The sequence below is a fragment of the Xiphophorus couchianus genome, chromosome 18, assembly GCF_001444195.1.
Source record: "Xiphophorus couchianus chromosome 18, X_couchianus-1.0, whole genome shotgun sequence".
Lineage (NCBI taxonomy): Eukaryota > Metazoa > Chordata > Actinopteri > Cyprinodontiformes > Poeciliidae > Xiphophorus > Xiphophorus couchianus.
In genome coordinates this window covers 5,659,457-5,672,410 of record NC_040245.1, presented here as the reverse complement: position 1 = coordinate 5,672,410, position 12,954 = coordinate 5,659,457, and the positions used below count along the sequence as shown (strand labels likewise).

At 38.1% G+C, this 12,954-nt stretch overlaps 1 long non-coding RNA gene across 1 annotated transcript; it reads left to right on the top strand.

Annotated features, from left to right (window-relative positions):
• LOC114133636 (uncharacterized) lies at nt 1–3,947 on the top strand. Its single transcript, XR_003593222.1, has 3 exons — nt 1–336; nt 3,477–3,582; nt 3,829–3,947. It is a non-coding gene; the product is annotated as an uncharacterized LOC114133636 (long non-coding RNA).
• The last annotated feature ends 9,007 nt before the right edge of the window (nt 3,948–12,954 follow it).

Genomic DNA, 12,954 nt, shown 5'->3' with positions numbered 1-12,954 from the left:
TTTAAACAATTATTTTGTCTGTGCAGCTGGAAGGCTTTTTGCTCTCCTTATTTCCACTTTTGGACAGTTGTTATGATTCATAACCATGGCAACAACATGTTGTTTACACAACTAGGAGCACCCAATTAGCTTCTCAAAAGATGAAAAAAATACCTGAACTACGACCCAAAATCCCAGAGGAGTTGAGAAGAAAGTTTGTGGATGCAGAGCAAAGAGAGGAAGAGGAAGTTCAAACCATCTCTTTCAATCACAACGGGCGACTCCAACATCTCTCTGCTCGGCATTTTAACCAAACAACCAGAAAAAGATTTAAGGAGGAGAGGTAAAGCAAACGAGGTGAACTAGCAGAGCTTGCCAACAACTGATTTTTGTCCTCCAGGATATGTTACTGTGGAAGATTATCTCTGCTGCCTGGAAACTGAGCTGTCAGCATGTCTTAACAGTCATGAGACCATCATACAACAGAAGTCTTCAGTCAGAGGCCTCGCCAGATTTGTTGCAAGACTGACTTCTACTGGAGATCCTTCCTGCATACAAAGTCACCTTCACAAGGCCTTCATAAAGATACTTGGATGACCCGAGTTATGGCAACATTTAATTTTCTTTTGGGATAGACAAGGTGTTTTTGAATTCAATCTAAACCAGGCTGCATGCTTAGGGTCGTCATCCAACTGGAAGGTGAACCTCTGCTCGAGTCTCTAGCAGCTTCTACAATATTTCTTCATTGCTATGTCAACCGGCCCCTGCACTGAAGAGATAATATTAAATCAATTATGTTTTTATGTTGTTTTACATCACAGAAACTATTTAAATCGGTCTGTTGGACCAATTCCATTTGTTAGCTTCACGTTTTTACTTTAACAATGTCATGAAAATGAAGGTGTTGCACTTTTAACTTCAGTTAAATTGAGACAGGATCACAGTTTTCATCTGCTGCTCTAAGAGTCCTTTGTGATGCTGTTTGTTCAGTAATGTGCTCTAACCAAATGCAAATGCTTTACAGAACAGCTGTATTTATTTAAATATATTTGTATTAAAGAAAATAGCTGAAAACCCTTTTTAATATTTTTTTCCACTTCACAATTATGCACTACTTTGTCATAATCTATCACATTAAATCCATTAAAATGCATTGAAGCTTGTGTGCACAGATATTAAATTCACAATGTGTTCGTCTTTTATTTTTAATAAGATCCTGACTGTAACATGTCCCACATGACTCATAACACCTGACAGAACCTCTTCTTTACAGGATTTTCTGTCACTCAAATCTGTCTCTTGTTCTGTTGTATGGCGTTTAACACACTCTCATATCTGGTAACCAGAGTGTGTTACATCTGTGGTTTGCAAGGGTGGTATGTAATGTTGCAGCTGACTGAATCTTAATTTCCCAAGAAAGGGCTAAAAAGATAGAGCTTCTCAGAAAGGAGCCAGCACAGCGGTGTCCTCGAAGCAAACGTCTTAATTCATCTTCATTACACACTCTGAGAGCTGCGTTGGGCCGTGCTGCTTTCCACTTCGCTGCCGCTCGCTCTCTGCTTTGCAACAATTTCTGTTTTGACGTGGAAGAGAGCACAGATTCTTTTGACTCCATCCTGTGAAATGTGTGTTTCAAGGTTTTGAATGGTAACAAAAGCAATGCCGGTGTAATGGGAGTTTAATTTCATTTTGTGGTTGGTTTTTTTGTTGTTGTTGTGCAGTTATCTTTGTTGCTAAATGAAAGCTTTATATCAATTTAAGTTACAGAAAGCACAACCATACAGATGGTGGGTTCTGCTGATGCTGGATTGATGAGGCTTCATTTTGCTGTTGTTTATACTGTTTCTGTCTGTGAGTGATAGCCTTCATGTGTTTCTTTAGTCGAGATCTTACATCAATCTGCTCTTATTTCCACTTCAGGAAACACATAAAAGTATACAGGTACAGATGGTGAGTTACATGGAGATACCTGGCAAATTAAGCAATTTGTATTTATTGCTCTGCAGATGCTAACTAGATGGAGGTAGTAAATTATAATTTGGTTGGCAGACTGATTCTTTTCATTACTGGAAGCACCAACATCTGCGGGGTGGCGTGTTATTGCATGCAAGTGGCGGCACAAAGTCGCACAGAGGGATGGAAGATTTAGAGCCTATTTTAAAATAAGTGTTTGGGGGTGAAAACGGCATGAATTGGAGCACGTTAATTGAACAAAGATATGAAACTGTTCAGACTGGTGACAAGCTGACAGATAACTAAAGGAAACTGTCTCATTCTGAAAAGTGTTTAGCGCTGTGGCATTTCAAAGGTTTAGACAAGTTAATTTTAGAGGATACCACAAGGGTGTGTTGTCAGTTTCAGTGAAGAGAAAATGGAATCATTTTCCATTTTGTGATAAATTATATAAGCATTTAATTGTAAATGGATGTTATTTTGGGAAACAGTTTTCTAAGAAGACAAATTATTGATGCAAGCTTTATTATCATCGTGGGAGAACGTTTTTGACTGTCAAAGTGAAGACTGAGAATGCAGAAATGCACAAACAAGAAGGACTAAAAGGAGACATGTTTTAAGGAAAACAGCATAGACTGAAACTGGAGAGGAGAAAGAAAATTGTTGAGGATGTTGAATGTGTAGAGGTGATAACTGGGTTGATTGTTATGGGCAACAGAAAACCACAGCAACCAAAAACGAATGAAAAGCCTAAATAAAACAGGCATTAATTCGCCCATACATTATCTTCCACCTACTCCAGGGTTGTCTTTTGGGGGTGAAAAGTTTGTCAAGGGGGTTGTGACAAAAATGTGTGAAGCAGAGAACAAAATGACTTAATTTTGGTGAACTGATGTCAGTTTGGCTCGACCCTTTAGTCTCCTTCTCTTGGGGCAGGACCTTCTCACCGACCCAGAGAGGAGAGCCTGTACGTTTCCAAATCAAGAGCATGGATTCAGATTTTGAGATGCTTATCAACATCACAGTTGCTTCACATTTAAAAGCTGCAAGTCTCGGTCTGATGAAGCAAACAAAACCAAACATTACTATCTAGTAAAAAAAAAAAATCACACATATCTTTTCTTACACATTTCATCTTTTTTTCCTTCATCACATTTAAATGCTTCAGATAATAAAACAAGAAATTAAAAATAAAATGAAAAAAGGTGACAAAAAATGTCATCAAGTAGTAATGGCTGACATGTCAGGCTAAAGCCAGAATATAAACTAAGCTCAAAGAAACTATGTGACATTACCAAGTTATAAATACAGTATGCCCTAATTCATTTCTAGATTCCAATGTAAAGTCCCAACAATAACTTTTTCACATGTTGAGGATAGAAAGCTTATTTTTTGAGAGCAATGCCCCATACCGATCTTTTACAAATCCTATTGGTCTGTATCAGTTGCACCAGCAGGAAGTTGTGCAACCAAATTTTAGCAGTCATAGCCGATTCTCCTTTGGTAGCTTGGTGTGTTGATGTAATCTGGCTCTTCATCCACAGGGCGATGGGACTCAGCCTTAGACAGAAGTTGATTTGCTCTGTTGGCAGGAAGGAGTTTGCGGTAGAGCTGCTTCTTCTCCATGTTGCAAGAACTCCTTTGAGGCGGGTGAGGGGCTTGCCCATGATGCTTCCTGATGCTGGAGGTTTTCTGGGTACTTCTTACTAAAAGGATACTCAGAGCAGACCCAGAAATCAATGCATTTTGATCTGGGGACGCTTTGGGACCCCCGGAATATTCTTGGAAAGTGGGTTGGCGGGGGGAGGAATCTGAATGTTTATTCCTGCAACATCATCTCAGGTATGTAGAAGACAATGTATGAATAGATTGATGGATGTCGTGTTCGTGGTGCAGGTAAATCGATAAGAACTGACCAGAGTGATGACAGAACATCATCAGAGTGGAAGATTGATGACTCCTCGTACAAAGCAGGTCACTATGGCAACAAGAGGTGGGGCTCAATAAAACATTAAATCAAAATTTCTGTTTAATGTCTGTAAAGAACAAAAAAAATTCATATGAAGTGTGAATAAGCAGAAAGTAAGTCAGGGGTGCAATTCATGGTTGTATGTTTCAACCTTTCCAAAACAAGATCCGATTTACAATTACTTGTACATCTAAAAAAAAAATTAATACTGGGTGCAATATTTCTTGCCAGTCATGTCAGAAAGCGAAATGGTAATTGTACAGAATTTCATTACAAATAAAGTAAAAATATTTAGGGCTTTTTTTTATTTTTTTTATTTTTATGGCTAACACTGTAAAGAAAAGTCAAAATTCTGTGTCAGAATATCACATTAAATATTTTAATTTTGACATTCTCACCAATAGATGTTTTGTCTGGAATGGATTTCACTCCACAGTCCTCTGTAGGCTGCTCTTCTCACCTTTTCCGAGCACACTTCTTCTTTCCACTCAATTTCCTGTTAAAATGCTTGGATATATAACTGTGAACAACGAGCTTCTTCAGTAATGACCTTACCTTACCCTCCTCGTGAAGTGTCCTGTGTGAGACACTGACCCTTGGTGAGAGACAGTCTAAAGGCTCAGGAAACCTTTGCAGGTGTTTTGCGTTAATTAGCTGATTAGGGTTTGACACCATGAGTTTCCAATTGTGACCTACAGTATTCTAATGTTCTGAGACACTGAAATTTTAAGTTTCATTATCTGTAAGCAATAGTCACAAAATTACAAGAAATCAGTCTATGTGTGATGATTCTAGATAATATGTGAGTTTCACTTTCTTTCTTTTTTTTCTTTCAAACAATTTACAGTTGTCTCACTTTGAGATGGCTGTCAAGAAATATTTCCCTTTTAGACAATAATCAAAATTTCCAATACATATATAGAAGCTGGATGGTGTATTATCTGTATGTAGTGCTGCATGTACACACTGCCTGTGTTTCCAATTAATTGGTACATTTTCTAAGGTCAAGTGCTGTCAATATGTATTTTTGCCATTTAATAATCAAAGTCTTCAATTAAAGCTGGACAAAATAAACCTCAGAGACTCTTCAAAGGTTAACATAGCAGCTTGTTTCCTTCTCAGCACAAAGTAAACAAAACGTATAATGATTATTTCTTGGCTCTCTTTTCTAAATTGTCCAGTTAAATAGATTTAAATGGTGTGTCTTAATCTATATTCAACTTTATTTGGGAAACACAAAAATTTCAGCTAAATGAGCTCTCAAGAACAAGCCGGGCGAATTGATTGGTTTATATCTATATGCAGCATTAAGAATCAATTCCTTTGTAATGAGATTGAATCAAACGTGAGACCGAGTGTAATGTGAATGGTTGCTCCGAGTAATTAACTCACAGAGAATTACTACCCAGCCTTGCAGTTTCCTCAGAGTGCTTTGAGCTCATTGTTTAGGTGTCTGGCTAACAAATTTAAGTTCATTTCTGTTTATGGGTTTTCTCGCTACTGAATTAGGAGGGTGTTTCTGTTTGGAGTGAAACAGCAAATCCATTTTAAATTAGGAGGTAGACGGCGAGATCAAACATCAGAAATCAGGGAAAACCTTTTTAATATTAAATGTATGTAATGCATGTGCAAAGTAAGAATACAACTTTGTTAAAAAATAAAGTTGGTCAAATTTTTTTTTTTTACAAAATCATTTGTATTCAGGAGGGGGGAAAACAAATTCCAATCATCCTGCATGAATGCTTCCCTGATATATGCACCTTTGAACAATGAAGCTTTGAACAGGAAGAGAAGCCTTGGCATTACTGACCCATAATGAGGTATAAATAAAGCCAGTCTGGGTGGGCAGCCTGATTTGAACCTAGTCAACATTTGTGTGAAAGCAGAAGTCTTGAAGTTAACCATGTGCTGCTGGTCATTTTGCTCTTAGATAAGATGGGGTGAGTTCTGATCTCTGCTCCTCAACTTCTTCCTGCTGTACAATCACAGCGAACTGAAACAGTAAGAAAATGGTGTTTTTCAAGTCTACAGGCAAATATAGACTTACAGTATTTTGGTGTCTAAAGGCATTTCCAACAAAAAACAAACCTCAAACTATAGTGCCTTGCAAATGTATTTTTATGCCTTTAGGAACATCCTTTAGTGTATTTTTGAGAGATTTTAAAGGATAAATGTCACATAATTGTAAACAAAACAAAACAAGGTTTTATGATTTTCTAAAGTAAAATATGAAAAGAGCCATGCATTTCAATTCAGAATCTTTTACTCTAAATACAGCACAAAAGCAAATTAACATCAGAAGTCACCTTATAAGGCTGGCCCGTGTGTGATTTCATCTCACTTTAAATCAGGGGTCTCAAACTCCAGTCCTCGAGGGCCGCTGTCCTGCGGTTTTTAGATGTGCCACAGGTACAAAACACTGGAATGAAATGGCTTAATTACCTCCTCCTTGTGTAGATCAGTTCTCCAGAGCCTTGCTAATGACCTAATTATTCTATTCAGTTGTGGTGCAGCAGAGGCACATCTAAAAGTTGCAGGACTGCGGCCCTTGAGGACTGGAGTTTGAGACCCCTGCTTTAAATAAAGCTGTTCTGTAAAGCTCTAAGAGGAATATTAGTAAACAAAACCACAAATACACAAATATAAAGTTGTGTCAAATTATAATGTAAGGTTAGATGTAAAACAAAATCCCAAACTTTAACCATCTCACAGAGAACTTTGTATATCAACCTAAACTGAAAGTGAAAGCCCAGAGGCTGATTGTAATTCTGGGAGAGCAGCAAAGATCGTCTTAGGCGGGAAATTGAGTTGGTAGCATGTTATGACAGCCTGCAAAACAGTCTCTCTTCAGAGGCCACTTCAGATTCATTGCAAGACTGACTGCTACTGGAGATCCTTCCTAAACACTTCATAAACATTCACGATTTAAGTAGCTAAAAGCTGGAAGAAAAACCGAAGATCGGGGAGGAAATTCCATTACATAAATAAGTTTGCTATTGAAACTGGCAAAATGATTCAATGCATATCACTACTTTTGCACAAGGCCTTGACATTTCATTCTGAGAATCCATGTTTATTATCTCCCACCTTAACCTCCATTTATGCTCCACGTAGTTCAGATTGATGACATCTGTATTTATGTCAGAAGTTGCGTATTTCTCTGTCAGAAGGAAATGAGCGACTAATCCTCTGTCAGGATTCTCAAAACCCTAATTGGACTATTGTTCTCCTTCTCGTCTGGCCAGAGGGTGGAAGCTCTGATTTACTATTTGACAGTGAATGCATCATTCATAGAAACTGTGATCCTCAAATTAAACCTTGTTTGAATTGAAGCCATTTAACAAAGATTTTCTATGTTGTGCTCTAAGCACTAACAGACACTCATATCTGATGGAAGGAAGAACTGAGTGAGTGTAAGTGGTTTGATGACTGGACAGCTGGTTGAAACAGTAATACCTGTAATTCAGTGTTTAATAAGCTATTGAGACAGATCTCAACTAACTGCATGACCACATTTTATTGACAGCAAATGTGTTTAAAAATTTCTGGTTCACTTGGCATTCACATATGCATTCGAATCACATCAGAGTTCACTTCAACCCAACTGAGACTTTTATGGGAACCAGACTTTGATTTTCTGGTTCATATAAGAGTTAGATTGCACATCCACAAAGGAACCAGACTTTCAACACAAATGAACTAAGGTTTGATTAAAGCAGACTAAACAGGGCTGGTGTGAATAAACCCCAAAACATTAATGAGTAAGTTTGATGTGGAGCGACGTTTCCCAATTCCGGTCCTCAGGCCTCCCTGCCCTGCATGTTTTAGGTGTTTCCCTTCTGCTACACACCTGGATTGAATATATGGGTGATCAACAGGTTTCTGCAGCACTTGATGGTCATGCAATCATTTGAATCAGCTGCTCTGGAATAGAGGCACATCTAAAACATGCAGAGCAGGGAGGCCTGAGGACCGGAATTGGGAAACGCTGATGTGGAGGAACTGTAGTGGCCTGACATCCTTGGGATGAAATAGATGCTGTGCGTCAAGCCTACTTGTCCAACATCAGTGTCTAGCCTCACAAATGCTCTTATGTATGAATAGCCAGATATTTCAACAGACATTCTCAAAAGTTTTGTAGTCTGCATTACTAGATGAATGGAAGCTGTTTCAGATACAAAGAACGGTGCAAGAAAACATTAAAGCCTTTGGAATAAAAACTGAAAACTCATTAAAGTTCCTGTGTGTGTAAAACCAATACTATTGGAAACATAGTGTTTACAATTAATCTTAGCCATCTAAGCTACAGCTTGCTTTTTCATCAGTGTAATATCATCACTTTCAACTGACATTTGGTCAATAATGTTTTGCTTCAGTTTTTTTGCAGCTGTAGAGACCAGAAGCTCAGTGGGGCTTTTATTTAAAACAAAACCTGGACTTCAACTTCTGATCTTGTATTCTGTTCTAAACAGTTTTACCAGGAACCATGTGGGCTCCTAAGTACAAGCAAATCTGTATCTATAAATTTTACATTGTGATTTAACTAAACCAAATTGCTATTTTCACATCTCAGCAGCTTTAAGCAGTGGAGCTGCCCTCACTTGACTGAAAGTGCAGCTGTCAGCTCAGCTGGGATTCAGTCCTAATCTGTTAACCCTGAAAGCAAGAATCTGAGAACGCTGCTGAAAGGACAACAGTTTGAATCTAAGCGGAATGCTAGAGCATACAGACTTTTGTTATTTAATGCTTTATGTGTCATATTGTTAGGATACAGTAAAATTACTAAGTTAAAAAAACAAAACTAACTTCTACAAACGGCATTTCCTGTAGAAAAGATTAAAGGGGAGATCATAAGGGTTCTGGTAACTGGGTTGATATGACACTGATACATTTGCATAAAAATGCTAACATTTTATATTACCGTATAAAAACAAATTATATTTAAAACTGAAAACAGAGAAATATTTCTAACAATGCATTATTAGATGCATTGTTGCTGGTATGGTTGGTAAACCTACATATTCACAGAGTAGTTTGACTGAGTTTTAGTCAAAAGATCATCAATTTGTAGAAAAATATGGGAAGGTCTCTGACATGAGTGAGAAGTTAGTGTGATACTCCAATGGCAAAGGTGCCACATGCTATAAGTAACAGAAGCCAATTAAAATTGATTTCTTTCTACATTGTGGTTTCAGTCGGCAAAGGAGTTTGCTCACAGACTCCACAAAATAATACCTCTGCTATCTGCAATGGTGACCAAACTCTCGTAGCAATTTTGGGAGTTGTTAGTGCTCCTGCTTGTACTAATAGGTACGAAAAAAAGAGCTCTTCACTTTGGTAAGGTGATAGTAAAAAAAATAATGTCTACAAATGTGGAAACAGGATTCTGTCAAAAACATTTGCTTGGTGGATGGAAGAAAGGTTTAACATACTGCTTCTGAAGAAACAGAGACTGTATAATGAAGACAGAGGAGCTCAGTTTAATCAGACACGACTTTACTCTGAAATATTTTAAGGGCAAGAGAGCTTTAGCAACCTTATGAAACTCACTATGGAAGTATGAAACTTTCAAATCCTTCTCTTTGTTTTTATTAATGGAGGTTTATAGTGTGTACATATGCACTTTGCTTAGTTTGTGCAGTGTTCGGATGTGCGTTCTTATGTTTTTATGACACTCTTAAAAATTAATAACCATATTTAATTTAAAAAAAAGGCTGAAGCTGTGGGGAAAGCAGAAGAGATCTGATAGGGGAACTTGAGAGAAAAGAAAAACTGAAGAAATAACATTAGGAAACACAAGAGTGACCAATAATTCACAAAGTAAACAGATCAAAGTGCACAAGAGAATACATCAAAGTAGAAGATGAACTAAGTATTAAAACTTTAAACCAAGACTTTCAAACTCCTGTTCTCAGGGCTTCAACTTTTAGATCAGCTTCAACACAACTGAATCAAGTAATAAGGTCATTAGCTGGACTCTAGACCGTAACTGCATGCTAAGGAGATAATTAGGTCATTTAATACATTCAGGTCATTCCGTTTCTTTCTCTTCCATGTTTTTGAAAAGATTTTAAATCACAGAACAGTTTGACGATAAACTTTTGTGGTTTTCTAAACTAATTTTTAAAAATCTCAACTAAGTGGTTCACCAGTAAATGACCAGCCAAAAAACTAATCTGCCAAAAAACGCTAATAAAGTTCTCAGAGCAGGATGAGCAAATCCAAAGGTTCTGCGCCCTCGCTTCGCTCTGCTCACTCAAGTTTTAAACCTTTTTCAGGTGCTTAAGTGACCACTATATTCCTCTGCTGCTTCCTGGTGTTAGTGTAGAGGTTATTTTTTGGGGCTCATAACAGCAGAATGTTTGCTTGGCTCAAATCACCTCCCCTCCCCAAACCAGAATCATCCAGTGCAGTCAGGGCGCTGCTTTCTGCACTGCTAAAATAACACACTCCGACTCCATTCAGCTGTGATTGCAAATAACAATCATAATTACCATGGCATAATCATATCCCTTAGCAATGACTGTCACCAGAGAAATACAATTTCTCTAATGTCACAACAAATCAGCTGGTTTCAAGAAAGGGGACCAGCAGAAAGCAGGCGGGGTTGGACTTTATAATTGGGAAGATTCTCTGTTGTGCGTCGTGTAATTTTCAGTTCTGAAACAGCCCAGCTAGAATCCCTCTGCTTGGTTCCGTAATTTATAACTAAATATTTGGAGGACATTTACCTATTGTTATCTTAATCCCTCCCAAAAATCAGGCGAAAAGAATTCAATCTTTCTTCTAGCTCCATACTTTTAGCCCCCAAACAAACCACTATTCAGGATTCCTCTAAAAAAAGAAGGGCTGCGGGATGCTGCCAGTCACCCTGTTCCTTTTTCTGAGAGGATTCCTCCTCATCTCCCAAGTGGCGTCCCATTTGTCCTGGAGTAATTCATTACCTGTTCATTCAGTAGTGACAACCCGTCAATTCCATCTGGCTGTGCGGTCTCCTGGGGGCCCACTAGCCCTCATATAATAAGGACAGCCACCAGGAAACATATTTGCTCACCCATTACCTCAATAACTATGTAATGATTGATTCCTTGTTGGATCATCCATGTTTCACAGAGCAGCCAAGAGACGATTAAACAAGAGAGGCAGTGCTCACTCCAGTTATTCCGAATGACAGATATAAAAGCCAAGCATATGGCCAAGAATATGTGACCCGGACAGGTAATGTTTCGCCAGGCGAAGTGTTTGTGAAGGTCTTCCTTTGTTAAATGAAGATTAATACAAACGGATTTATTTTAAAATGAAAAATCTAAAAACAATGATTCTAAACTACACAAAGAGGAAGTAAGATAAAAAAAAAAAAAATTATCTTTTACATTCAGCCCTGTGTGTTCAATACTCTACAGTGTCTTTTGCCATGTCGCTATCAGCTTTCCACATTTAGAAGCTACATATTTTTATTTGATTTTCTTGAACAATTTAAAACCATATGTCAATTTTATTCGAGTTTAAAATTGTGCTATAATTTGTGTGCATGTGTCACAGAAACAATCTTGAAGGGGACCTTCTATGCTTCCTTGAACAGGTTAGGGTAGATTTATGGGCAATACAAAACAGGTTCTTTACATTTTTTTTGCACCAAATAATTTTTAGATGACGAGATTTTGGTCTCAACAGTTCTGCCTTTATTAGCAGCTCTTGTCACTTAAAATCTAAATACGCTTCTGCTGGCCACGGCCCCAACCCAACGTTTTCACTCGAACGTGAAAATGGCAAATGCGAATAGATGCACAGTTATATAACCATAAATTATTAGTACAGCCTCCTTCACAATAAACAAGGATGCACCAATTGGTTTCTGGATTGTAAGTCAACAACAAAACACTTTTCCAGCAGCCATTGTTCAGTACATATGGTGATAAAATAAGTTGACCAAACTACTGGAGCATAACTCGGGTTACTAGGCGATGGGGATTACTAGGTAACAAACTGGGCTTTGCTGAGATTGCTAGGTGATGGGCAGTGCCTCCTAATTTGTGATGCTTCATTCAGAAGGTTTTTGAAATGGCTCATTTTCTAGACACCGAAAAAAAAACATTAACTTATTGGCAAAAAAAAACAGCTGGCTGTTTTTTTAAACCCCTGGGCTGTCTTTAGAAGCAGTAGAATCCCAAATGGAAGTACAAAAATGTGAAAAATGTGTATTTTGCAGTAGCATGACACTGTATATTTTTTTAGTTCTGTAGTAGCTTATTGTACTTTTACACCAGTTGGTATGAGTTAAGTCAAAACAGGAAAATACTCAGCCAGAAGTTCTCTTTTAACATATGACGAATGACAGGAGCAAAGCGAATCCATCCAAGAACACGATGGTATTTAGCAGGGCTACGACACTGTGACAGGCTAACTGATAGGGCCACCTCAGGAGATGTTTTGTAGTCACCCACAGCAGACAGCACCCACCCGGGGTATCGCTTCAGAGGCCGGCAGCTGTGCCTGGCAGCCAGACACACACTGTTTCCCCTTCCCTGTGGTAAGCCCAAGAAATGTACTTTCTACCCTGGACTTACATTTTCAGTCAAATCTGTCCTTGATCACATTAGAATTCACTCACCAAATCTGGACAAACATAAAAGGCTTCCCGCGGTGCCAATCACGCAATATTTTAGGAGTGCAACTTTCACTTTCATCTGGAGTGATTTTTAGTGGATGCAACAGTGGATTAAGTCTGTAAAAGCCCAGTATGAAAATGTTTCTGGCACAGCATTGGGAAGAGATACTGACAGCCCTGGATTCCAGTCACAGCCAAGAAATAAGAGTGAATGTCTTAAACCTTTAAAATGTTTTAATAAAATGTCTAAAAATATTGAAGAACAAAAATAAAACCTAAACACAAACACAGTTATTGTTATTCACTAGAAAAGTTTGACTATCCACTTCTTAGTCAACACTGACAAACTCAAATTGCATTTATAAGCAATCTGGAAGCTATTAGTACCTTTATACAGCTTGGTTCTGTCACTATTCCACTAGTCTTTGTATAAGAGTGCTTATGC